The sequence below is a fragment of the Antennarius striatus genome, chromosome 4 (genome assembly GCF_040054535.1).
Source record: "Antennarius striatus isolate MH-2024 chromosome 4, ASM4005453v1, whole genome shotgun sequence".
In the NCBI taxonomy this organism is placed as follows: Eukaryota; Metazoa; Chordata; class Actinopteri; order Lophiiformes; family Antennariidae; genus Antennarius; species Antennarius striatus.
The window spans coordinates 17,820,500-17,844,883 of record NC_090779.1 but is presented as its reverse complement, the minus strand read 5'-3'; the positions used below and the strand labels follow the sequence as shown (position 1 = coordinate 17,844,883).

The window sequence follows — 24,384 nt, the reverse complement described above, 5'->3', positions numbered from 1 at the left end:
CGCTCACTCCTATGGTACATCTCTATTTACCATGACCCTAAGCATTCTATAACAGAGCATAAAATCAGTGTCGGGTAATTTTGTGTGCATTTAAATGAGGGTGCTTGTTTTCAGTGTAATTATTTTTAGGATTTTACATTTATATTTGTAAAAGCCACCTTTTTATGTCATATTTCATGCACCCAAAAAGATGAGGATGAAGGTGTTTGGAATTCCTCAGCCTCAAAAGGAATGTTAAGCTTTTTCTTATGCATCCTACAGATTCTACAGATCACACATTCATTTCAAACAGAGAAGATGGTGAACCTTCCCACAATTGGCCAACCATCCAAAATTCACAAAATTGAAGAACAAAACACCCTGAGGTGGAACTCTTTTACCTTAATGATCAGTTTTCTGCAGACACTGGTTAACAATGATACCTCAAATGTAAAAATGGTTTTTGGGTGAATATTCTTTTGAAAGCTGAAAGTTGAACTATTTGATAGACAGTGCTCCTATTATATCTGGTGTAAACCAAACACGTCATTCTGCAGGAAGAACGCTATCTACAGTCAAGCGTGGAGGTGGCAGTGTAATGCTGCTTCAGGGTCAGGATGACCTGTGATAAATGATGGAAAGTTGAATTCTGCAAATGTCAGGTTACCAGTTTGAGGAGCTCAAATAATGGTAGACCCACTGGAGGGGCGCGTGAAATTAATGAAATTAATTTTAGAGGACCTAAGTCAAAGTCTGGGCCTGACTCCCACTAAACTGCTGTGTAATGGCTTCACATGAGAGTTAATCCAAACTCTCAAATGGAACTGTAAAAAAAAAAAAAAGTAGTTCTGAAATGAGGATTGATGAACCTGACACCAAAATGGGACACAGACTGAGCTCCAGTTATTGGAAGTATTTGGTTGCAGTTGCTGCCAATGAAGGTGACATGATTAGCTATTAAGATTAGAGGTGCAAAGGGCTTTTCACAGTGGTGATTAAGTCGGACATGCTTACCAAGATAGAAGAAATCAAGATCTGGACACTTTTTCACACCCCTATATCAATTGCTGCTTCTTCTCCTTTTACCATTAATATTCACATTGCACTAATCACATAAGTTGTTAAGGGGTTACCACCAACTGTAACTGCTGTACAGTCAATGATGATTCTATTTTCATGAATAAGTGTAGCTCCTGTATAATCTTTCCATTTAACCATGAAAGTGGGAGTTGTACAGTCCTTGTTTGCAAGAATCCCTGATTGCAAAACACTTCATTAATTTAAAAATTCACTATCACAATGCAAAAACAGTTTTTCCAGCATTCATATATGCATAAATTCCGATTTATTTATTACCAGACATATTGTATATAAAAATTATCGTAACTCCGACGTAAGTCCTACATAAGCTGAACAAATATAGTTCAGCTTTACAGATAAAGTTGATTTCGTTCTTCTTCTTTCTTTACTCAACAGAATGATGCATCGTAGCTGATTGTAATGCTGCTGATTTTAACTGTTTTATTTCATTGCACAATATTTGTCCACATAATCATGTCATCTTCTCATTGATTTTCTGCTTCATTGAAGCATCAGCAGTAGGTTGATCTCACTGTTATTTAGTCTACTGAATTTTTACTGGTCCATGCTTATATGATCACGTTCAATAAAGGTTCAAGAACTTTTTTAAAGATAATTTCTGTTAATTTGAGAGGTATTCCAACATCTGTCAAGTCAAAGTTTCAAAATAATTGAGATAGCATTAATTACAGATAGAATGCTCCTCATTTTTGCATCCTTTTCAGCAGGTCCACAGCTGTATTTTGTTTGTCTATATTATCTACAGCTTTGCCTTGATTTTGACATCTTGAGCTTCACTGCAGCTTTTTCTAAATTGAATGTGCATCTCTGAATCCAGTTGTTTTCTTTTTCTCTCAATTAAAAAATAGAGACTGCAAGAATAAGAGTGGGATAATGAGATTTAGCAATTAGTCACAAACTGCAACAGACTACTTAGAAACAAGCTGGGTTGGCAGTTTGAGTTGCTTTAAATGCGCAATTACTGCTAATACACACATACTACGGTGTATGTGTGTAACTAAGCAATCTCTCCTTCCAGGCAAGGATGCACACATGTATAGTAAGCTGAGATGCTTGTTCCCATTTAATTGAGGCAAGATTAATTTGAAATAAAGGTGTATTCGGTCTAATATTCTAATATAGTCTAATTATTTGCATTGACTTGTTTACGTATCAGACAAGGAGCAGACAAGGCAGGTTCTAAATGAAGTAATTTACGAAACAATTTTTAATGAAATCACTTGAATCATATGACTGAAATAGCTGTAAAAATGTTAAATAATTACTGATACCATATCAACCCTTGAGGATAGGAAGGTAGAGTTTGCCCTATTCAATGTTCATCAATACAGTCTTTCTTGGAGGTGGTGTGTCTTCTGGGGAATATGGAAAAAAATGGCAATAACATCAAGTGTCTTTTAAGAGAATATAATATGAAATTTCAGTTCACTTGTAGAAATGTTAGAAAATTTTATAACCTGTCTACTTCTTGTATCTGGGGAAAAGGTAGTCCAGCCTGTCAGAAAGTCAGATGATGTTAAAATAGGAGATTCAGAAAATAACCAACAAACTTTGGTCTTGTCTTTGGGGTACCAGCAAGCAGGGAAAGAAAGGAGGATCTCTGTGTAATATGGTTTGATTACTTTTCATTGTGAAAAAAAAAAACATGCATGGGTTGATCAATCTGAAGTATTAAATATCATTAAGACAAGCCCAAACTAAGATAAGCTGTGGATTGTCTTTACAACATATGGCACACACAAAACCCTTCTGCCTGGTGTAACTTCATCTTCTCGACTCTCCGACTACAAGAAGACACAGTACAGAGAAGTTAACACAGTGGTAGATGTCGGGGTGTGTAGGCTATGTGTGTGGGAAGGGTTATTGATATCCCCCCTGCTGTTCTTGCTGTTGGACTATTTCTGCTCCCACAGAACCATTTACATATTTATTTCCCCAGCCAAATGGTATCACATGCACTGGTGGCCAATAGAGAGAAAATATGCCTATCATTAATTGGCAATTGATTGACTTTGGTATGGCAGTGGGAAAAAATAAATTGCTTGAGAGGACGAGTTGGCTAGCAAGTCGAGTGTGGAGGCGTCTGTTTTATTTACATAGTGTAGGATCTGTGTTTGAATTATTTATACATTTCATTTTTATTTATGTAGCACAACTCTGCAATGAAATGTTGGAGTGATGGCATTTCAGGTTCCCTCTTGGACACGGTTTATTTGCATAGGTCAGTTCTCATTTTTCAGCTTGTAAATATAAGTGCGCAGAGAGAAGCATTGTATATTTTGAATGGATGAGCAGTTCAGTTTGTGTGTGAGGGCCTTCATTTGAGAAATTGCTTCCTCTGCAGTCCTCACTAACATAGAGGTAATGAAACTTTTTCTGTATGTGTAACTTACAAATAGGCAAAATTCAGTTTTTTCTTTTGCTGCAAAATAATGAAATGCCTCTCTGAACTTCTATAAATGAAAGAAAACATACATATAATGACCTTTTCTTTAGGTTGTGTATAAATGACACAAAAATGGTGAAGGCGAGAGATTTCCATTTTCCTGGACCAATTATTATTCTGTCTCTTTGTGCTTGGTTACAGTCTTAATTTAGTCAACAGATCTTTGTTTCAAAAGAAACCCGTCCTAACCTTTAGGTAAGTTTTGAAAATAAATCCGTGATAATTATTTTCTAAAAGCTACCTCCTATTCAATCTGTCAAGGAACGGAACGTATAATCTGTGTAATCAAATGTTTTCAGCATTCTGCCAGTTACTTAAGAAAAAAAGATCTGTGTTGCCTTTGGCTACGACGCAGGTCATGACACCTCATCAAATTCACACAAAGTGTCGGAGGACAGAGCGGCACCACCCACAAATAATTACACACAAATTTTCCCATAAGGGTTAAATGGCCACACACAGAGACACACACACACACACACACACACACACACACACACACACACACACACCTGACAGAAGTTGCAGACACTTCAGACACTTAAACTTCATGATTATTTTTTCAACCTGTGGCTTTGTTCAGTCAGTTGGCCACTTTGTTCGTCACAGCCAGAGGAATTTGCAAACAGGACTCCTCAGCTCCGTCATCCCCCAGCCATGCTGCTCCTCTAGGCTGGGAACTATCTCGGGAATGTCCCCCCTCCTGCTGTGATGCATACATCCAGGTCCTGTTCTGGCAAATGCCAGTCAGCTCAGAGGGGCTTTGATGCTAGTTCACACATGAATGCCGTGTGTGTGTGTGTGTGTGTGTGTGTGTGTGTGTGTGTGTGTGTGTGTGTGTGTGTGCGTGTGCGTGTGTGTGCTCTTGTTTGTGCTAATGCTGATAGGCTGCCAGCTCGGGTATTGATCTGTAGCCATTCCGGCTGGAGCCCAAAGGGCAGGCTGTATCATCTGTCAGTCTACTGAGAAGGGCATTACAGCCGCACTGATCTTAGATCACAAATCCCACTCAGAGAGACTTACAGAGGGAGGGGTTGAGTGTGTCAGAGAGTAAGAAAGATAGAAAAATGCTGCTTTAACACAGTGAGCATGCATGTATGTTTGTGTCTGTGCACCGCCTTGGAGTTATTAATCTGCTGTCCATTCACTCCTCTAGGGACATTCCAGATTGAGACAAACACATTTTTTTCTTTAAGACCCGTGGGTGAAAACAGCACTCAGCATCGAACTTTTTCACCTCCACGGCCACCCACACGCTTCCACCCACCCAAATCCTGGCTGTATCTGTTGTCTTTCCTGGCAGCTATCTCCACACCTTGGAGACAACACAGTTACCTATCACTCATACAGCACTAACACGAATACACATCAACTAAGTTACACAAATAAATGTGTGTTCTGTTTACTCATGCCCCGATTCGTCATGACTGATGTTAAATAGAATCATGTGTGGCACATGTTATGTCGGTCATCATAATGGCAGTAAAATTACTTCAGAGGTTATAAATCCAGTTGCTAAGAAATAAGAAATATGAATTGAGCTGATTTTCCAAAAACGTTTTATTTCCGATATCCTTTAGTCACTCCTCCTTTCTGATCTTGTTATTTTCATCACTCCCAGGCCTCTCGTGATAAATAACTTGAATAGTATTTGATTTTAAGGTGTCTGAGCAGGGACAAGCCCTGTTGTGTAATCTGTGGACATAGATACAGCAAATTGATTTGCTGAAAACTAAGGTCGACACAGCTGGTTTTGCATGACTTTGTTCCTCAGTGATTATTTAATCGCCTGATCTCTTCCTTAACTCACTAAAGTGTCTGTGTGGCTCCATTTGGGGTTTTTAACAATGCCGACCACAACGTGAGGCTGTCGATAATAGATAGAGGTCTGTTTGTATTTACCTTTTTCTTTCTGTGAGTGGATGAATGAGGGGTTTGTGCCCAGAAACACGAGACTCTTCTACTCATCTTCGGAAACCATGCTTATAAAAGCTAAGTACTGTTTAAAGGAAGTATGCTGCTGTGTTTGTACTCAAAGGCCTTATGTGACTTAGGTAGTCCTCTAACACTAAATACTTAGAAAAAGTAAAATCTTGTTCTCAAAGCCTAGAGAATTTGGCACAAACATACATCTTAATTTGATTTTTACAGCTCTTTAGTTTCATGTAATATATTTCCTTGACTTATCACACATTCAGTCATCTGTTTGGATTTGCAGACCATCACTCAAGGTTTCTCATATTAATGTACCATTGTTCTTTTTAATGCTTTGCTATCACTGTATTTTAAAGTAGGGCTTATGTATGAATGGATTTTGTATTGAAGCTTAGATTCAGTTTACCTCCAGTGGTTTGGGAAACTAAAAATGTTCCTTGGGAATCATTCCCTTCTCTAAAATAAATCATTAATGAAGTACATTCTCTGATGGAAGTGGTTGTTGCCCAATCAATACGTATTGTTTGTTTCCACCTTAATAACGCTATGCCCGGAGTGTCCCCCACCTCACGCCCTGAGACTGCCGGGATAAGCACCGGCTCCCCTCGACCTGCGTTAGCGGATTAAGCGGGTTGGAAGATGAATGAATGAATATTGAATATTAGCCTTTTAATCACATGTTCTTTACACTTCTGTAATCTTTATATTTCACCCTACTTCATCCCACAACCTTTGTATCGACAAAACCAGTGGTTATATTCAGGTTGTGCAGGGTTTTAGCAATCATCTACAAAAAAATGTGTCTGCAACCAATACAGGAGATGGTAGAGAAGTGTAGACTGATAACAAGAGGCCACTGCCTGTGGAGACAGGATAACACAGTTTACACATCAGGTTACTAAATCAATATACACTGCCTGGCTAAATGAAAAGTCACCACCACCAAAAAAAAAGAAAAAAAGTCACACACTCTATTATTACGGCATGCATTCATTTTGGCATTCTTTTGATAAGCTTCTGCAATGTCACATGAGTTATTTCGATCCAGCGGGGAATGAATTTTTCACCAAAATCTGCCATTGATGATAGTCGAGTCTGACCACTGCACAAATCCCTGTCAAGCACATCCCAAAGATTCTCAATTGGATTAAGATCTATAGTCTGGGGTGGTCAATCCACGTGTGAGAATTATGTCATTCTCACCTCAGCACTCCTTCAAAATTTTAGCCCGATGAAGAACCTGGTTATACAGTATATTCAGTTAGTCAGTTTACCTTCTTTTTTGAGCACATACAGGTTCTTAACCCACTGTAGATATGACCAACTGCAGCAACCCCAATTCATAACTCAAGCCCCCACAGGCTTGTACAGACAACTGTCATGATAGGTCCATCACTTCATCTGCCTCTCTTCTTACCCTGATGTGCCCATTACTCTGGAACTGGGTAGATCTGGACTCAGACCACATGACCTTCTTCCATTGCTCCAGAATCATTATGCTTCCTAGCAAAATGAAGCCCTTTTTTCCAGTTAGCCTCACTGATCATTTTTTAAAGCTTTACAGCCGTTCAGTCCCAATCTCTCGAGTTTCCTTCACATTGTGCAAGTGGAAATTCTCTTATGTACTGTACTTTCATTATCAAACAACCCTGAGTTTTACTGTTGTTACATCCTGCTTCAAAGCGCTGACGTATTCTAATTTTTCTTCGATTTGATTTCACCAAATGTTTAAGTGATTGCTGATTATGGTCATTCAGGATTTTTTTCCGGCCACATTTCTTCCGCGAAGACAATGGGTCCCTACTATCAGGGACTAGTTTTTAGAAATATGTTGGCCAGTTCTTAACCCTATTTTAGTAGTTTCTGCAATTTCCTTCTTAAACAAACTAGCATCTTTTCCACCACCACGGCATGTGTCTTCTGACATGGATGTTTTAAAAATGAGAAGCAACTCATTGCACCGCTTGGGGTTAATGAAAGGTGATCTTCCATGCAGTAATCATCCAATTTTGCTTAGTTAAATCCAGCTGACAACTTTTTTTTTTGGCCAGGCAGTGCAATTTCTTGCATTTGTTTCCATTGACTAAAAACAGTGCAGTGTATTCCTGCACTCCCCAACCTGACTGCACATGACGCAGCAAAACATTGCAATAAAAAAAATGAATGGCATTATTTGTAAATGAAAAAAAAACTGTCAGAACTGTACAATACAGCTGAATTTCAATTAAGGCCTTGGACACAGTGGTAATTATATTTTCATTTTGTTTTCCAAGGGAAATCTGAGGTTCTGTCTAATACAACAAATTCACAACAGTCATTTGTAAAACATCTGTTACAAGGATAACTGTGGCTACATCTGATGTTAGATGTGCAACTTTAAATCAGCAATAGCTCAAGTCTTGGTAATCCCACATGCTGTTTAAATGGGTTTAAATGCTGTAGTATCCAAACTGATGTGGAATGACATTCTGAAGGTCAGACGACATCCATTTTTTAATAATAAATCATTTGATATTTACAATTAAGATCAATAGTGGGCCAAATTTACTAAATTATTTTTTTAGTTTTTGAGTCATATCAGCATTGGTCATGCCCACGGAACTACTTGATCCTATTAGATGAGAAATTAATAGTATTGTCCTTGTTCAGTGACTACATAATTGGGGAGTGGATGTTCAGGAAGTTGGAAACTTTGATTTGCTAAAATTTAATAGACAAGAAAAAGGGAAGGAAAAAGATAATAGTGTTGAATAACATTTAAAATTACATTTGAAAAGTCAGATGATCTCAGATATTTATGTCGCAGAGGAGATTAAACTAATGATTAATTAAGCATAAATGCAAAGATAAGTTTTTCCTCTGAACTGACTTACTTGGTTTATAAAAATTATGTATGTGTAATTTCTCATCCCAGTCTCCCAGTTTCTAAATCCACTGCCAGGTTTGGATGGAATAAACTGATTAGGATTTTTTTTTTCTCACAAATGCTGATGATAAAATCCAAACATCAGAACTTTTTCCAGTTTTTGAAAAATAAAAACGTTTTATTCAGTTGGGAAACTGAACCATTTCTTATTGAGGCAAAGCATTAAAGACGTATGATGTAACTTAAAGTAAGGTAAGTCAAGTATTTCTTGTTGTTTTGTAGAGCCAGAGGGCTGAGATTCTAACAGTGACTGAAGCCGGAACAGGAGGACCCATCAACACCATTGCAAAAGGAGCTGAGCTACAGATCTAATAAATGAAGCCCTCTGATCCTCCAAATGAAAACATCTCCTATGTTTGCTGCTGGCTGTTTGCAGAACTCGCTGTGATAGTCTCTCCTCCATCTAAAGTACACATGTCCACTGACCTTGGTCTTGATTCTCATTTGATTCAGAAACACCATTTTCAAACTAAGTTGTTGAAGACACTGTAGTTTCCAATACATTAAAAGTGTAGTGCAGTTAAAACATGTGTGTATTTTTAACTTGTTCACTGAGAGTAAACAGAGTGAACAGATCCATATTAAATCTAGAAAAAAATACAGTAAAATTCCAATATGAAAGGCACCAACAGCAATGCATCAGAACAAACAGAAGTTATTAATTGCAACTGCAACAAATCATATAGGAATCAAAGCTAGGGTTTTTGGTTGAACAAAGTAATGTAAATCTAAATTGACACTGTTCAGTCACATTAATCATAAAATTACCATCAGTGAACAAGAGAAACAATGAAAATTCTTTGTACTTGCTTCTCAGAACTGAATTTATGCTCATTCACCAATTAAAGCATGAAGTCTTTTTCACAAGACACAATTTTTCAGCTGTTTGTTTTTCTTTCATAATTGTCTTAAGATGACCTTTCAAGACAATTATGAAAGACAGTTATGAAAGAAAAACAAACAGCTGAAAAATTGTGTCACGTGAATAATAATTGTCTTAAGATGACCTTTCAATCGGTGGCAGGGCCCCGGGGGTGGATAAGATCCACCCAGAGTTCCTAAAGGCTCTGGATGTTGTGGGGCTGTCCTGGTTGACACGCCTCTGCAACATCGCGTGGACATCGGGGACAGTGCCTCTGGATTGGCTGACTGGGGTGATGGTCCCCCTTTCTTAAGAAGGGGGACTGGAGGGTGTGTTCCAACTACAGGGGGATCACACTCCTCAGCCTACCTGGCAAGGTCTATTCAGGGGTTCTGAAGAGGAGGGTCCGTCGGGAAGTCGAATCTCGGATTCAGGAGGAGCAGTGTGGTTTTCGTCCTGGCCGTGGAACAGTGGACCAGCTCTACACCCTCCGCAGGGTCCTTGAGGGGGCGTGGGAGTTCGCCCAACCAGTCTGCATGTATTTTGTGGACTTGGAGAAGGCGTTCGACCGTGTTCCTCGGGGGGTTCTGTGGGGGGTGCTTCGGGAGTATGGGGTACCGAACCCCTTGATAAGGGCTGTTCGGTCCCTGTACAACCGATGTCAGAGTTTGGTCCGCATTGCCGGCAGTAAATCGGTTTCCTTTTTTAGTGAGGGTTGGAGTACGCCAAGGCTGCCCTTTGTCACCAATTCTGTTCATAACTTTTATGGACAGAATTTCTATGCGCAGCCAAGGCGTTGAGGGTGTCCGGCTTGGTGGCCTCAGTATTGCGTCTCTGCTTTTTGCAGATGACGTGGTGCTGTTGGCTTCATCAAGCTGTGATCTCCAACTCTCACTGGAGCGGTTCGCAGCCGAGTGTGAAGCGGTTGGGATGAGAACCAGCACCTCCAAATCTGAGACCATGGTCCTCAGTCGGAAAAGGGTGGAGTGCCCTCTCCGGGTTGGGGATGAGATCTTGCCCCAAATCGAGGAGTTCAAGTATCTCGGGGTCTCGTTCACGAGTGAGGGTACGACGGTACGACGGTACGGGAGATCGACAGGCGGATCAGTGCAGCGTCTGCAGTGATGCGGACTCTGTATCGGTCCGTCGTGGTGAAGAAGGAGCTGAGCCGAAAGGCAACGCTCTCGATTTGTGGGTCATGACCGAAAGAACAAGATCCCAGATACAAGTGGCCGAAATGAGTTTCCTCCGCAGGGTGTCCGGGCACTCTCTTAGAGATAGTGAGAAGTTTGGTGATCCGGGAGGCACTCAGAGTCGAGCCGCTGGTCCTCCACATCGAGAGGAGCCGGATGAGGTGGCTCGGGCATCTGGTTAGAATGCCTACAGGACGCCTCGCTGGTGAGATGTTCCTAAAGGCTCTGGATGCTGTGGGGCTGTCCTGGTTGACACGCCTCTGCAACATCGCGTGGACGTCGGTGACAGTGCCTCTGGATTGGCAGACTGGGGTGGTGGTTCCCCTTTTTGAAGAAGGGGGACTGGAGGGTGTGTTCCAACTACAGGGGGATCACACTCCTCAGCCTCCCTGGCAAGGTCTATTCAGGGGTTCTGGAGAGGAGGGTCTGTTGGGAAGTCGAATCTCGGATTCAGGAGGAGCAGTGTGGTTTTCGTCCTGGCTGTGGAACAGTGGACCAGCTCTACACTCTCCGGGTTGGGGATGAGATCCTGCCCCAAGTGGAGGAGTTCAAGTATCTTGGTGTCTCTTTCACGAGTGAGGGTACGATGGAACGGGAGATCGACAGGCGGATCGGTGCAGCGTCTGCAGTGATGCGGACTCTGTATCGGTCCGTCGTGGTGAAGAAGGAGCTGAGCCGAAAGGCAAAGCTCTTGATTTACCGGTCGATCTATGTTCCTGCCCACACCTATGGTCACGAGCTGTGGGTCGTGACCGAAAGAACGAGATCCCGCATACAAGCGGCCGAAATGAATTTCCTGGTGGTGAGATGTTCCGGGCATGTCCTGCCGGGAGGGGGCCCCAGGGGCGACCCAGAACATGCTGGAGAGACTATGTCTCCCGGCTGGCCTGGGAACGCCTTGGGATTCTCCCGGAGGAGCTGGACGCAGTGGCTAGGGAGAGGGAAGTCTGGGCTTCCCTGCTTAAGCTGCTGCCCCCGTGACCCGACCCCGGATAAGCGGAGGAAGATGGATGGATGGATGGATGATCTTTCAAATATAATGAGACATGCAAGTCCATCTGATTCTTATGGGTTTGGGAACAGGCAGGTTTTCTATGACTAACACAAACCTGTTTATTTGAAAGGGATCACATGCTACAAGAAGGCAGAAATGAGAAGAAAGAACACGTGAAGGAAATGAAGGCAGCCCATAAAGCATTCTATAATTTACACAGACTCAAACAAGTAGCCAAGGACATGCAATAGATGATGAAGAGTCCCCTGGCTGGAGAACAGCTGTATCAGTGGGTCAAGGTCCACCAGGCTGCAGGTCAGTCTAGGGTCCGTTGAGCAAAAACAATGACCGTATTGTGTCAGAAGACAAGCATGTAATGTTAATACTGCTATCACTGTCAAAGCTTTACCCCTGTTTTTCTTAAACAGGATAAAACAAACACTTCAGTTAAGAAGTCCAAACATGGTAATTGTTTCCAGTTTTTCCCTCATGTTTAGACTAAATTAATGGCAAACAGTAGATGAAGAAAATCTGTTTGCTTTATTGTTTAAAGTGTTGCACTGGATGATTTTTTAGCTTGTTCAAAGTAAAGAGTTTGTGCTACTTTGTTTAAATGTCATCATAGTCATCCGTGAGTTTAACTGGAGAAAGGTGCTAGAGGGTAAAGTGGGAGTCATTGTGATTAATCTTCTGGGGATAAAGTTACCACAGTTAAGCCCAAGAAATTCAAAAGTTGACGTGGCATTTGAGGGTCAAAGTAGCATTCTCGTTGTTAAAAATCAACAAGGGATCTTTCCATTTCACTCACCAAACCTCAGGCGATGTCAGTGAATTGTTGGAAGATTGGCTACCAGTAGCTTGTCTAAAATTATATGATCGAACCAGAGGAAACAAAAACTTGCTAGAGGAGGGTTTAATTCAACCCAAACTCACTGCTTTTTTCTCTTCTGAAGTATTTCTGGTGTGTGAATAGATAAATATAGTTTGCTGTTGTTAATGACATTAACTATAAAGCACGATTACAAATGTATAGTATGTCAGCTTATAGAAAAGTAATACAAAAATCTGGTTTAAAAATGACTTTCGTTGTATTAACTTTACAGTATTTACAGCTGTCGTCATGATGTGTGCATCTAAAGCTTAATTCAATGTTTGTTTAATCTTCACAGTGAATCTACCCTCACCTCTGCAATAATCCTCTGGCAATAGAGACATACACATTTCCTTGCTGGTTTTTGCCTCTATCACCATTTTACATCTAATCATGTTCTGAGCAGCATATTAACTAATATAATAATGTTGATTCCATTCAGGAAATGCCATTCTGATAGTGATGCTGACACTATCGGTATTTCAGCTATTGAAAGTCTTTTTTTTAAAAAAAGATAATGTAGTTATGTAGGTCTGAAGCTGATTTAATTTCTCACTGGACGTGAGTGTGTGTGTGTGTGTGGGGGGGGGGGGCGTATAGGTGGGGACCTCATACATCTGAAGCAATCAAACGCTGACCCTGAGGTCTATGTGCAGATCATGCAGACAGACAGATGGGTCCTTTTTAGTGATGCTGTTAAATATTGCCACTAATACCAGGATCAAAAGGGATCAGGGACGATCTTTCACCTCAGAGGCAAAGTCTGTGATTAGAGGAGGCTGACCTGGTTGCTGTTTGTGTTTGTTTGGCTGAGGAGATGAATTAGTCGCCCCAAAATCTCCATATCAGTATTTATTGCTCTAAAACTCGTCAGACCTCTCATATACCACATTCATATTTGATGATTCTGCAAAACCCCAGATAACATTCAGAAAGGGTGTTATGTTTTTATCCAGTGCAAACATGTTTTTAGTTCTTGCTTTTCATATGGGTACAGCAGTTATGGTATGCTTAAGCTGTTTATAAAAATGCAAGAATAGCTCTGGAGTCTGCGGAGTTACACAAACTCAATGGAAAAGCACATTTAGATGCAAATTCACCTCAAACAGAAAATGATGCAAAGACTCATTTGCATAAAATAGTATTTAAACCTTGTTGAAAAAGTCATGCCTACACAGATGATATGAATCTGCCTTCTAAATGTGTTCTTTTATAAAAATCACCAGTCAGTCAGAGGCTGAACTCTTACAGAAACAGTCACCCTCCTGCATACACACCACATTTTTGGCTGTTGGTTTCCATCTGCTGCTTAGGAAGGATGAATGATCCTGCAGCAACACTTTTACTTGCTAGTTTTGTCTGGACATGCCTGAAGGGCTATACAGCCTATAGCTATTTCGAGTCATAGTTGAGGACAGATTGTGGAATGCACAGACAGCATGGATCAGTTTTAAATATCTATCGGTGATTGGAATTTTTTTTTCCATTTTCTTTCATGTAATTCAACATAAGCACATAAACATCCAGTGTAAATTCAAGGTTATTCACAAAAATTCCATAACTAGAAGGCTGCTTGATACGGAATATCTAAAATAACCTCCAAGTCATTGATATAAGATGCTAAAGGTGGCAAGCATTGAGCCGGAAGTGAGAACTACGCTGGGATATAGAAGTTGAGGGTCTCAGCATCTACTCCGAAAGGAGTATACTGTACATTCATGGTTTTTTTATTTGAGGTAGATTATGCTTGGGGGTTGTTTGTTCGTTGCAAGGCTCCTTTTGTCTGGAGATCTACTATCCCAGCTTTAAGCGGATTACCACGTGTTATGACATTAAACTGGAAGTGGAGTTATCATCTCCCTCTGATGGCAAAGCCTGCATGCCTTAAGTGGACCGCAACCAGCCATGCATTATCAAGCACATATACAGTATCAGGAATATGTGTTTACACTTCACTGCAGCCTAACCTGTGATGTTTGATTTATGATGTTACATGAACATATCTGTGCTGTGCGACCAGTGTCCGTAATTTACTTCGCATTTTGTATGCATGCGTACTTTCAATAGGGCTGCATTGTTGAGATTTATGAGGTGCATCCGCTGCTGGGTATCTTCGGTGCCGAGCACACAAGGTTCTTCCATCAGATCTTATTGTATGCTTGGTCAAAGCATCTTTCTTAAAATACATTTGTTTGCCTATCTCCATAAAGTTGACATAGGCAGAGAGAAATGGGGGAGATGAAAGAGGAGTGTGAATGTGAGAAAGTGTAAAGTGAAATCAAAGTAATACAGAAAGGAAGTTTCATGCATTTTAGTTTGAAGTGTCTGTGTGTCCATGGTCTGAAAAGTTGCCACATATATTTATACTGAATCCTATGAGAAATCCATTGTGATTTATGTTTTAATGTGAAGTATCTGTGTGTTCCAGGTGGGCCTGATATTTTCTATTTTTTCATGGCACCATTGTAACATGTCCCCCTCACCTTCTGCGCTCCACTTTTTTTTTTTAAAGAATAAAAAATCGCCTTGCTGTTATTGCTATGAGTAATGGCGTGGTTTCTCTTTGGTAACCTTCGAGGCTGAGCACCTGGCATGCAACACCACCTAAATTGTCATCCGAATTTATCTGGAGCTTCACCCCACAGTATTTTTCACAATATAAGATGCTGTGCCTCTGCAATACATCACAATCTGGCCAGAGGGCCATCTTAAATCAAAACCACAATGCCTTGGACATCTGCATCAGGTCTATAAACCATTTTTTTCCCTCTTCAGGTCCAACAGACACCGCTAGATCCCAGTTGGATCAGTAGGTACGCAATTTTCATGTGTGTCCACCTCCCTGTATATTAAGTTTTTGGCAATCATGAGGGGAGTTCTGGGTCTAATGTTAAATACAGACTTTCTGCGTCTGTACCTGAATAGATTTATGACTTCTACCTCTTCTGTGGCTTTGGTCCAGTCTTGGTGTGGTCTCAGCACCAGCAATTTTGATGAATCTTGCCTCTTATGTTACAGTGATCTATGTGATATGCATGCACACAGTAATCAGCAGTGACAGCCACACCTGTATGTGCAATTATTTGTGCTCTATTTAAACTAATCAGAAATGTGCAAAAAGCATTGTGAAAGCAGCGCGGAGGAATACTTTCAACCAAGGACACTACTTTACTAGCAAGGAGCAAGAAGTGTGTGCCGTTGACTTATAGATTAGTTTAGCAGTTAGAGATTGGTGGTGAGGTTCATATGTCCATCTGGTTTCCAGATATGCACCAAACCATGTCTGTAGCAGGTCCATAAGTGCTTGGTGGGGTTGTCTGCTCTAGTGTCAGGGTATTATGATTACAGTAATGTTTTATGAACTGATGTTTTATCACAGGAAGCCCTTAAGGTCTTGTGGTGAACCTTTTGGAGCACTTTATAAATCACTGAGAATGAGTTCCTCACCCAAAAAGATTATTCTCACTTATCCATGTGTCATAATGCTTAATGATGGGTTTGCTCTCTCTCTCTTTCTGTCTGAGCTTGTTGCCAACCTGCTAAATATCCCACAGGTGTGCATACATGAAAAACTGCGACAAGCACCTAGTCCAGCTTGGAAGTAGAATAAATACAAAAGTCTTGGGTCTATGGAATAAAATAGTTTAAATAGATTTGGCCTGTGTGTTTTAAAGACAAAATGCTGTCAATATCCTTTCATTAACACAAGTCCATTGGCTACATACTTGGTGATAGGTCAACAGCATGCTATACCGAGGACAGATTTATTTACTAAAAGTTTCTAATATTGATGAAAGTCAGTGGTGGTTGTGTAGATTCCCTAATATGTCCTTCACAAATAAAGAGAGCATGAGAGAATACACTGAGGCATTACAGACGTTAATAGCAAATGAAAAAATATATATACAAAGGAAAATTAGGCAAAGCAATGTTTTGAGAGATGGTACGATCAGTAACAAATCCACACTAGAACATTTTGTTACTTTAATTTTACATTTCTCATATTTCCTCCAGGGTTGCCTCAAATTAGTCTTACACAATGGATGCCTTCCTGATAATCTGGATTATGATGACATGCAGGCTTTCATATTTGGTCACTAACAACATTTCAATGCTCTCAAAATGTCATTCTTCTGTTCTGCTCCGTTTGCTTCCAAGTATCATTCACAAAATTCACATTTTGGATATTCACTTTCTGCTGTCTTAAATCTGAAAGCATAAACATTACTTTAAATATTTGACAGTGTCATTTGTCACTTTGTGCGTCATATATGTGATTATATGAGAAAATGAAAACGTTTGTATCAAATATCAACCATTAGTAATAAAACCAATTTGTTCAAAAAAACCAAGCCTTGCTCAAGGGAGGGTCAGGGATCATTGGACCCCTGAAGACGGTTCCTGGAGTGGTTTATAGTCTGTAGTATGAATCTAGCATCAGAAATACTGAATCAGTCCTCAATCCATATGCTCAACGCAATTCAATTTTTGCAGTAACGAATTGAACGATTGATAGAGTAAATTAACCGATCCGGAGTCATATTTGATTGCCCACCCGGGTATGGACGTGGTCATCCTCAAGGGGGAGTTCGTTCAGGTACTGGTAGTGGTGTGTGGTAACGACCTGGCTCAGAGCTACAGACTGAAAGTTCTTCACAAACTGTTGAAGTCAGCTAGCATTTGGCTAACTAGTTAGCTCTGCTTCAGTCAGGTGTGTGTGTGTGTGTGTGTGTGTGTGTGTGTGTGTGTGTGTGTGTGTGTGTGTGTGTGTGTGTGTGTGTGTGTGTGTGTGTGTGTGTGTGTGTGTGTGTGTGTGTAAGGCTATCCCCAGTTACACCAGTTACACATTAATCTGTAATTCAGAGTAATAGTTTTTTGGTGAATAAAAGCAGCTTTAGCTCTTCTAAGTGATCGCAGAGCTTTGTGCATCCACACACACGAAAATACAAGAGGAAAACTTGGTCTTATCAGTAAAATCCCATGTTTCATTAGGTTGCGGTAGTTTAGCTCCCGGTGATCGCCATGATCTTTAATTGTCAGTGACAGTTGTCGGAAAACACAGCTTTTGTTATGTCACAAGCCGGTCTTATCATGTTTACAGAATGAGCCACGAGTCTTTGTTCAGCGTACTGAGAAAGCAGCTCCATGCTTAGCGCTGAAAAATCAACCGTTATCTCATGGAATACAAGAGTGCAAAACACGAGAAGAAAAACGAGCGAAAAACATGGTAGCAAAGTTACTGAAAATTAAAAAAGTTCCAGACTATACTGACGCTCTAGCGTCAGTCCGACGCTAGAGCGCGCACGTGAACGCATGTGAACGCGACGGGTAGGGAAGTGTTGATAGAGGCAGCTCAGAGAGGGGAGGGAACAGAGAGCTCGCAGGCATGCCCCATTAACACCAAGCGTTTCAGAGCGGAAGGGATTTTAACCATATTCAATCAAAGATATTGAGGACCACGCATCACTTTGGGGCAAGACAAAGTGATCCGTGGGCATCTGGCAGCTGAATGACATGAATTAAAAAAAGCATAATATGGGATGTTTAAGTAGAGCACATTGGAATGTAGTATCAGAAGTTCCCTTTTACTATATCCATACATTCAATTACTTTAGTATAAACTCATTGGAATACCGTTTTAAAACATTTCAAATGCCTCTGTTCTGTTTAATAGGAGGACGTATGTCTATAAGAGAGGTCAGGCTGCGGATAACTCTAAAATTCCAAAATAAACATTTGTTGATTATTCTCCATCAGATCTGCTACATATGATATGTTGAAACATGAGGTTCTTGCATGAGGTCCACTGTTTTCTCTTGGGGATTGGCTTCAGGCCCTGTTTTTCTAACACACACGCACTGAGCTTCGAATTCAGATCTCAAGTTCTAGTGTTTCTGAACAGGATTTTGGCAATCTCGAGAATCTTTGAGCACCATGAGCAAACTAAAGTCTTTCCTGTACCACAAGCACCTGCTGTCATGTAAGGACTCTCAGCCAGCCTGACACCAATTATTATCACAGCCAATCAATCCCAGCACTATTTAGATCAGAAAAGGCTAACCCTGTTGGAGGGTTCAAAAGCAGAGCAAGAAACATGGCAACGTTTTTTGATTTGTCTGAAATAGGGACATTCCCGTCCCTATATAGGACATTTCATTAGTTAAATGCTTCACCAGGTTAGAGGTTTCATTAAGTAAATGCACTGTCTCTTCTCTAATCAGATCAGGGAAATTAGATCAGTCTGCATCATCAGCTAAGATTTTCACATGACAGGATCTGCTGCTGTTCTATATTTTGGAAACACACTATTATTGTTGTCCTTATAAAACTGTATGTCTCACAGGCTTCCATTTTTCCTCTACTGCCTACTGTCTACTGATAACTATTTCCTTTCCCCCACAAAGCTGGGCTTACCAAATTTGTCAAAAAATTCTGCTCTGTACTATATTTTGCTTTCTGTACACTGTTGCTTGTGTTCCTTTGTGTGTTTCCTTCTCTCAGTTTTCTAAATTATTTACTCCACTAAGGAGCTGAGGTTTTCACCTGCATCAGTTTTTCGGTCTCTTCATATGTCGGTCAGGAGGATTAGACCAGAACTACAAGAAGGATTTTCATGATTTATTGGTTGGATTTCAGTTAAAATTTGAAGTGGATCTGGTTAAAGGATATTTTGACTTTATTTTAAATATTTCAAGGTGACAGTTTTAGTTATATCAATTATATGGAGACCACTTGGTCAATTGTTATTAGACTGGATTGAAAGGTGAGGCATGACCTATGGAAGAAATCAAGAAAACCACTGTATAATGATACAACTTTTGTTCCAAGCATTGGGAAAGGTTGCCAAGGTCGGTTAGTTGTATTATAATGATCACACTACTTTTGCTTTTGTTTTTAAAATATCAGTATTGCAAAGCATAAACCAAGAAAATTACATTTGTTAAAAATGATTCAGCCACTTATATTCAATACAAAAGATGCACAAGTAAATAAATCAAGTTAAGTAAATATCTCTGCAATGGATATATTTTGAAATTAGATTTAAGCTCACAATAAATCAAGATCATACTAGTATGATTTCTCTGACTTTGAAAGTCTTGTCAGAGACACTTGGAGCAGGGAAATAACATTTACTTTTATATGAAGTTTGGCCAAAATGACCTGGTCCAACACAAGATTGCAAAATCAAAGTTCTGGCATCAGTTCTGTGCACGACTGGTTTGATGGTCACTTGAAAAAGTTGGGTTTTCACTTGATAAATTTCTGTGTCTCCGTGCCACCATGGCAAAATAAAAGAGATTGCTCAGTATTGTCACTAAAATGTCTATTCTTGAAGCTGTGTCTTCAGCTCATGTTTGTTTTTCTCAATGAACATACAGATGGAGGTAAAACTAAGCTTATGCTATGGATCGAGCGTTCTGTGTTAGCCTTGGTGACTCGGTGTCCTCCTCTGCTCCTCTCTTGTGTGGGGTCCCACAGGGCTCAGTTCTAGGCCCTCTTCTCTCTATCTGCACCCGCTTGGCTCCATACTTAGGAAGCATGGGATTCAGTACCACTGTTATGCGGATGACAGTCAAATTTATGTTCCGCTCAAAAAGAAGAAAGCATGCTGTTTCACTGCATTAGTTAAGTGTCTTGATGACACTAAGGTCTGGATGGCTCTGAACTTTTTGAAATCTAACGAAAAGAAAACCGAAGTGATGGTTTTGGTGGCACCGCTGGAACACCCTTTCCAGATCTGGGTTCTTTGGCCCAGCATATCAAACCAACCATCACTAATCTCGGGGTAAAAAGGGATTCTGATCTCAAGCTTGACAGCCAGATCAGGGCAGTAGTTAAGTCAAGCTTTTATCATTTGAGGCAGCTGGCCAAAATAAAACCAATTCTCTCTAGGCAACAGTTTGAAATGGTTATCAACGCCTTTGTCACCACTAGGCTGGACTTCTGCAATTCCCTTTATGTGGGAGTTAGTGCTTCTTCCATCTCCCGTCTCCAGATGGTCCAAATTGCTGCTGCAAGTGTTTTGACAAGCACCCGTAAACATGAGCACATTACCCCCATTTTAGCCTCACTCCACTGGCTGCCCATACATTTTAGAATCCATTTTAAAATTATTTTATGTACTTTTAAATCCCTAAATGATCTACCTCTCTGAGCTTCTACTGTCTTACGTACCTGCTCACTCTCTGAGGTCAGCTGATCAGCTGCATATGAGTGTGCCCAAAACCAAACGGAAGCTCAGAGGGGACCGTGCCTTTGCTGTTGTGGCTCCTAAATTATGGAATAATCTGCCTCTGTAAATCAGACAGACCTCTTCTATCTGTTTTTAAATCGCTTGTGAAAACGTACCTCTTCTCCTTGGCTTGTAACAACTAGATAGACATTGAGTTTTATTTTATCTTATTTTATTGCTCTGATTGTATGGCTTTTGCTTTTATCCATGTTTTATGTTTTTAATTAATTTATTTTACTTACAATATTTGAGCCATTTTGTCTTTTATGTTTTGGTTTTTTTTATTCGTCTGTACAGCACGTTGGTTGACTGTGGTTGTTGTAAAGTGCTTAACAAATAAAGATTAGATTGGATTGTCTTGGTTTACTGATGCTTCTTGCCCTTCATTTTCTGGATTTCTGTGAGACTTACTCATTAACCTCTCTTCCAGTCATCAGGGATTCTGGGACTTTAAAAGACCAGTAACGGACACTAGACGTTCTCACCATCTCCAAAATGACCTGTTGTATGCAGTAAATTACATTAAAATGAAGGAATCCCTGCAATCTATTTGCATAGTAATTCTGAAACATTTATAAACTACACCACCGTCTCAGAGAAGTCAGCAATAATCAAATTACATTAAGCTTGTTTTTTTTTGTCTGGTCTATCAGGAGATAACGTGTTGTTGTATCTTCTTTTCCTTTCGGCTTTTCCCTTCAGGGGTCGCCACAGCGAATCAATTGCCTACATCTAACACGGTCCACAGGATCCTCTTCTCTCACACCAACTATCTTTATGTCCTCCCTCATTACATACATAAACCCCCTCTTTTGTCTTCCTCTAGGCCTCCTGTCTGGCAATTCAAAACTCAGCATCCTTCTGCCAATATATTCACTATCTCTCCAAACCATCTCAGTCTGGCCTCTCTGACTTTATCTCCAAAACCTCTAACATGTGCTGTCCTTCTGATGTACTCATTCCTGATCCTATCCTTCCTGGTCACTCCCAGAGAGAACCTCAGCATTTTCATCTCTGCCACCTCCAGCTCTGTATCCTGTCTTTTCCTCAGTGACACTGTCTCTAGACCAAACAACATTGCTGGTCTCACCACAGTTTCGTACACCTTTCCTTTAATTTTAGCTGAGACTCTTCTATCACACATCGCACCTGACCCTTTCCTCCACCCGTTCCATCCTACCTGTACACGCTTCTTCACCTCTTTTCCACACTCTCCATTGCTCTGGACTGTTGACCGTAAGTACTTAAAATCCTCCACCTTCTTGATCACTTCTCCCTGTAACCTCACTCTTCCACTTGGGTCCCTCTCATTCACACACATGTACTCTGTCTTACTGCGGCTAACCTTCATTCCTCTCCTTTCCAGGACAAACCTCCACCTCTCTAGCTTCTCCACCACCTGTTCCCTGCTCTCACGGCAGATCACAATGTAATCTGCAAACATCATAGTCCATGGAGATTCCTGTCTAACCTGGTCTGTCAGAGCTGATCCCTGATGCAGTCCCACCTCCACCTTGAACTCCTCTGTCACACCTACTGCACACCTCACCACTGTCTTACAGTCCTCATACATGTCCTGCACCACTCTCACATACTTCTCTGCCACTCCAGACTTCCTCATACAATACCACAGTTCCTGTTTGGGCACCCTGTCATAAGCTTTCTCTAGATCTACAAAAACACAATGCAGCTCTGTTTGGCCCTCTCTGTACTTCTTTATCAACATCCTCAAAGCAAATACTGCATCTGTAGTACTCTTTTTTTGGCATGAAACCATACTGCTGCTCACAAATGCTCACTTCTGCCCTTAGTCTAGCTTCCACTACTCTTTACCATAACTTCATTGTATGGCTCATAAGCTTTATTCCTCTGTAGTTGCCACAACTCTGCACATCTCCCTTGTTCTTAAAAATGGGTACCAGCACACTTCTCCTCCATTCCTCAGGCATCTTCTCACTATCTAAGATCCTGTTGAACAACCCAGTCGGAAACTCTACTGCCACCTCTCCTAGACACTTCCAAACCTCTACAGATATATAATCAGGACCGAATGCCTTTCCACTCTTCATCCTCTTCAATGCCCTCCTCACTTCATTCTGACTAATCTTTGCTACCTCCTGGTCCACAACAGTCACCTCTTCTAGTCTTTGTTCTCTCTCATTTTCTACGTTAATCAACTCTTCAAAGTACTCTTTCCATCTTCCCATCACACTACTGGCACTTGTCAATAGACTTCCAACCCTATCCTTAATCACCCTAACCTGCTGCATGTCCTTCCCATCTCTGTCTCTCTGTCTTGACACCCTGTATAGATCAGTCTCTCCCTCCTTACTGTCCAAACTAGCATACAAGTCATCATAAGCCCCTTGTTTGGCCTTTGCTACCTCTACCTTTACGGTACGCTGCATCTCCCTGTACTCCTGTCTACTCTCCTCAGTCCTCTCAGTGTCCCACTTCTTAGTTAACCTCTTTCACTGTATACACTCCTGTACTTCCTCATTCCACCATGAAGTCTCCTCATCTACTTTCCTACCAGATGACACACTAAGTACTCTCCTACTCTCCCTGATCACATTAGCTGTAGTCGTCCAGTCATCTGGAAGCACCTCCTGGCCACCCAGAGCCTGTCTTAACTCCTTCCTAAAAATCATGCAACACTCTTTCCTTTTTTAGCTTCCACCATTTCGTCTTCTGCTCTGCCTTTGCCCTCTTCATCTTCCTCACCACCAGAGTCATCCTACACACCACCATCCTATGCTGTTTGGCTACACTCTCGCCTACCACTACTTTGCAGTCACTGATCTCCTTCAGGTTACACCGTCTACACAAGATGTCGTCTACCCATTTGCTCCTACCACCGCTCTTATAGGTCATGTTCCTGCCTCCTTTGGAAGAAAGTATTCACTATAGCCATTTCCATCCTTCTTGCAAAGTCAACTACCATCTGTCCTTCTGCGTTCCTCTCCTGGATACCAAACCTGCCCATCACCTCCTCATCACCTGTTTCCTGCACTAACGTGGCCGTTGAAGTCTACACCATTGACAACTCTCTCACTTCTAGGTATGCTGGGCTTGCACTAGGAGCAAGTATGACTAAGCCACTGTGGCTCAGTGTAAAAGAATTGAGTAAGCCACAAAAAGCCACACTCTGTGACCAAGACAGTGGCGCAGCGTACGGACGGGTCCTGGGGGCCTCCCCCGGGAAATTTTTGAGAAAATGGGGTTGTTGTCCTGCATTCTGAGGGCAAAATCTTCTGTTCAGTTTACCTACAAAAATACACTAAAGTCAACAGTTCAAGCTGAACTATCTTTATTTCTGTCCTACTTTATGCAGGTATACATGTGAGATTCAACCATTGAAAACTTCCATTCACTATGTGAAGATACAGTCATACAAAATATTACTGAATGTTTACTTGTAAGTTTTACTTAGACTAGAAGACATTTTAACTTTGACCACCACCAACACCGCGCGGCACGGTGACGCAGTGGTTAGCGCTGCCGCCTCACAACACAGCGAACCCGGGTTCGAGTCCCGCTCTGTGCGAAGTTCGCATGCTCTCCCCGTGTCTGCGTGGGTTCCCTCCGGGTTCTCCGGCTTCCTCCCACCTCCAAAAGCCTGTGCTTCAGGTTGATTGGCCGTTCCAAATTGCCCGTAGATATGAGTGTGTGCGTGCATGGTTTTGTGTGTGTGGCTCCGCGGTGCACTGGCGTCGTGCCCGGAGTGTCCCCCGCCTCACGCCCTATGCCGCCAAGATAAGCTCCGGCTCCGGCTTCCCGTGACCCACTGTAGCAGATGTAGCGGTGGTAATCTGAAAATGACTGACCACCAACACCATTGGTA

The 24,384-nt window shown here is 41.2% G+C and overlaps 1 protein-coding gene across 2 annotated transcripts in view; it reads left to right on the top strand.

Annotated features, from left to right (window-relative positions):
- Window positions 1–24,384, top strand: part of tspan9a (tetraspanin 9a) — a 167,146-nt gene that overhangs the window by 41,268 nt on the left and 101,494 nt on the right. The window lies entirely within an intron of this gene.